This window comes from Astatotilapia calliptera, chromosome 3, assembly GCF_964374335.1.
Source record: "Astatotilapia calliptera chromosome 3, fAstCal68.1, whole genome shotgun sequence".
NCBI classification, from domain to species: domain Eukaryota; kingdom Metazoa; phylum Chordata; class Actinopteri; order Cichliformes; family Cichlidae; genus Astatotilapia; species Astatotilapia calliptera.
The window spans coordinates 15160349-15164546 of NC_137424.1; the positions used below are offsets into that span (position 1 = coordinate 15160349).

The following is a 4198-nucleotide window of genomic DNA, read 5'->3' on the forward strand; positions in this document are numbered from 1 at the left end:
TGCCTTGGTTGCCTGAAGGGTAGTGGTGCCACCCAACTATTCGAGTCATCTATGAAGACCTCGTTGTCCATTATTTCCAGAAAGAGTTTGTCTTCCACAGACATAGCAGGTTTGTTGTCGTGTGGCGTTTGCCGGAAGACCCCTTCACCAAGGCCATCTTTCCCATCAAACAGGATTTCGGATGCGTTAGCTCCTAGAAACTGATGATGCTGCTCTGGAGTGTCAAGCTTCTCTTTGATGTGGAGACTGTTAGTGCAAGGGTCGAACAGAGATGTACGACCGTTACTCAGCACGTTGCACCGATAGACGTTTACAAACTCTGGTTTGTGAGCTCTTCCGAGACAAACCTCTCCCACAATCACCCATCCCAAGTCGAGACGCTGGGCGTAGGGGGCATCGTGGGGCCCATTGCATTGCTCTCGAACCTTGTGTGCCTGTGGTACATCTCGACCGAGCAAGATCAGGATGCTTGCTGATGGATCTATAGCCGGGATTTTATCCACAACCCGCTTGAAATGTGGATAATGTCTGGCGATCTCAGGTGTGGGGATTTCAGACTTATCATCAGGAAGCATGTCACATTCGATTAAGGTGGGGAGTGGAATGTGAGTCTTACCATCTAATGACTCCATGATGAAATTGTTAGCTCGGCGCCCTGTTGTTTCCATAACTCCTGAGCAGGTCTTCAAGGTGTATGCTGCCACGCCCTCTGTAACTCCAAAAAGCTCAAAAAACTCTGTTCTTGCCAAAGACTTATTGCTTTGCTCGTCGAGAACAACGTACGCCTTAACAGCTTTCTCCCTCTGGCCAGCTGGATAAACTCTGACAAGACAGATTTTGGAGCACGACTTTGCTCTGACGGTAGTCCCACAAATGTCTGTGCATTTTGCTGTGACAGCTTGAGGAGCTTCTTCTCCTTGCTCCCCGCCTTGCTCTCTTGCGGTTACAGGAGTCTCTGATATCCGGGGGGCCGGCCCTGGGTGTAGCGCAGTAGGGTGGTTCTCACTCTTGCACTCTCTGCACTGAACGTTTTTGTGGCAGTCTTTTGCTAGATGAGTGAACGAAGCACAACACTTAAAGCAAATATTATTTTCTCTAAGATAAGCTTTCCTTTCATCCAAAGATTTACTCCTAAACCCACGACAGTTTCTGAGGGGGTGTGGTTTGTTATGGAGTGGGCATTGTTCATCTGGTTCGGCCCTCCTCTTCCCTGAGGGGCTGGCTTGCATGCTTTTAGAGTTTGAGGAGACTTCTGTCTTTTTGACAGAAATGGGTATTTTCATGTTTGATTTGAAGGGGTTTTCTGGCTTCCCCGTCCTCCAACCACTTGTAAGAAGGGCAAAGCTTGGATCATTGAGCATTTTGGCTTGATCACAAACAAACTTTGCGAAGAAGGAGAACGGTGGGTAAGACGCTTGATGATTTTCTTTGTAACGAGATGCTAAAGAGACCCACTTGTCATGCAGGGAGTATGGCAACTTTTGGATGATTGGAGTGATGCCCCGAGATGTGTCCAGGTTACTGAGGCCTGGTAGGAACCCATTGGCTCTGGCGGCTTCAAGCTCCAAGAGAATGTCTCCCAGCTCTCTCAGCTTTTGATTTTCTCGATTTGAGATTCTTGGAAAATCATCCAGTTTCTTTAGGAGAGCTTCTTCAATTGCTTCTGGCGATCCATAGCAGTCTTCCAACCTTTGCCATACCATTCTTACACCTGCAGCTGCATCGTGTATGTGGACTGCTCGTATCCTCTTAGCATGCTCTGATGACTTTGGTCCCAGCCATTTACATAGCAGATCAAGCTCCTCTCTTGACGTCAGTTTTAAGTCCTCTGTAGAACTGTGGAAAGATTGCTTCCAGGCCCAATAATTTTCTGGCTGATCGTCGAACCTTAACAGCCCAGAGCTTATCATCTCTCGCCGTATTAGATACTTGGCCAAGTCTGTGGTCGATGATGAAGTGGGCTCGTCAGTCCTGGCAGCACCTGTATGAGACTGAGGCGGTTGGTAGCTACTGCTGTATTGTCTCATATCATGTGACTGTGTCTGGTGTCTGTAGGTATCCCTGGATGGATTTAAGCTGTGTGAATGTTCTTGCTTGAACGGGGCTGTCCTGCAGGGGCTTTGAGTACGAGGGTAATAGGGAGTGGCATCTTGACTCAATTTGGATGTTCTCTGAACAGGCAAGTCGTATTCGCTGATCTCATCACTGTCGACTGGTAGTTGGTGCATCAGAGTTGGCATGAGTTCTGGTAACTGTGTGTTTTGGTGAGGTTCAGGACTTGGATTACGCTCAACGTATTCACTTTTAAGGCTAACCCGATCTAACTCCCCAAATTCGTTTTCAACAGCTGCTTCAAGAACATTCGCTTCAGCAATGGCAGCTGCAGCCGCGCTCTCAAGCCTCAAGGTATGCAAACTGGCTTGCAGCTCTGCTCTCTTCCTAGCAGCCTCAGCTGCTGCTTTTTGTTGTTCTTCCTCAATATATGCTTGTGCTTTTAACATATCTGCCTCTTTTTGTGCAAATAGTGCTTGAGCACGTGCAGCCTCTGCTTTTGCCCGTGCTCTGGCTGCAATGGCACTGGCTGAAGAGCGCTGACTGGCACGTGAGGTGTTGGAGCATATTGACCGCGTCTCAAGCGTGTCGTCGTTACTATCCATTGTAGCTTAGAAGAAACAGAAGAAACTGTGTTCCACGCAGATCCACTTTTCTGTAGGTAGCCGTGTTGGGACGATGCCTTTTTACTATTCTGCCCTCACTAGGGTGTAAAGCTGGTTTCTAGCTTGGCAGATAGCTAACAGGTCCACAATAAACATCCAGGAGTCAGCGGATACGTTTTAGATGTTTACTGTTGAAGCACTGTAAAACTGGTACAGAAACAAAAATAAAATATTACATTTCTGCTGTAATTGAATTTTCTTTACAACATCAAACATTAAGCCATGCACTACAATTAGTGATGGGACGTTCTGTATCGAGGCTTCGGAGCGTGTGTCGAGTAATGGAGGGGGCGTTTCCGCGAAGCGCGTATCGAGGCTTGCTTCATTTATGGGAGGAGCTGAAAATGATGACGTCCGAAGCCTCGCTGCCCGGCTGTACCACGTGACTGGTTCATGAAGTGGTTCGAACTTTGCCGCGAGATATGGCAGCGATATAAACCCCTCAGACTTCATTCAAAAATGTGGGTGTTTGATGGAGAGTTGCGGTTAGTGAGAGTTTGGAGACCGTTTGGAGGTTTATGAGAGTGAGGAAAGTCAGGAGAGAATGGAGCCAGCTAAGAAGAGGAGGATGTCCTCCCCTGTGTGGGAACATTTTGATCTTATTCCTCCCAACAAGGTATGTAAATTTCTACAGAAGATGTATTTTCATGATACTGATGGTGCAATACAATTTATGTTGAGCTGTCTTGACTTTTGTACAAGGTGAAGTGTTTGCTATGTGCCAGGGAGCTGGGATATAACAACAACAACACCTTATCCATGCTTAGGCACTACAGAGCTTTGCATGAGAATAAGGGGGACACCGATTGTGGAGCAAGACCAGGTGAGCCATCAAATGCAATGATAATATAGGATGCAGTAATGTTACTAAATGATATAACAATATTATACAACTGTTATAAGTTACGTATGTGATATTTATATTTGTGCTTTATCTTTATTGTCTTTCCTCAGGAGAACAATCTCAAATAGATGAAGACCTGGTCAGCATGGTGATTGAGGACTCCCAGCCATTTAGCATTGTGGAGGACAAAGGATTCAAAAGATTTGTTAAATCATTAAATCCTAGCTATGTTCTCCACACTAAAAAGGTCATAAAAGCAGTGAAAATTTAGTTTTTACAGAATAAAATGTGAACAGGCAGTGTATAGCTGTCCATACCTCAACGTTACAAAAGCACAACCACTGTCCACACCCCAACCACACCTCACCGCACAGTAAATGATCATTTCCATTTCAAGCATTTCCAAATAATCAGAATCAGAATCAGAATCAGAATCAGAATCAGAATGGGTTTATTGCCAGATGTTGAGGTTTACAACATTAGGAAATTGCTGCGGTGCTTCAGTGCAAACAATAAGAATTAAAGTGCTATGTAGAAAGAAAGATATGTGCATGAGATATACATGAGATATATACATGAGAATTAGAGTTATGAGTGCTACGTAGAAAGATATATACATGAGTGCAGGTGGTGATCA

At 45.5% G+C, this 4198-nt stretch overlaps 1 long non-coding RNA gene across 1 annotated transcript; it reads left to right on the forward strand.

Moving 5' to 3' along the window:
- Nucleotides 1-3151: 3151 nt before the first annotated feature.
- Nucleotides 3152-3860, forward strand: LOC145425260 (uncharacterized). The gene is made up of 3 exons (XR_013905915.1): nucleotides 3152-3333; nucleotides 3443-3540; nucleotides 3672-3860. It is a non-coding gene; the product is annotated as an uncharacterized LOC145425260 (long non-coding RNA).
- Nucleotides 3861-4198: the final 338 nt, after the last annotated feature.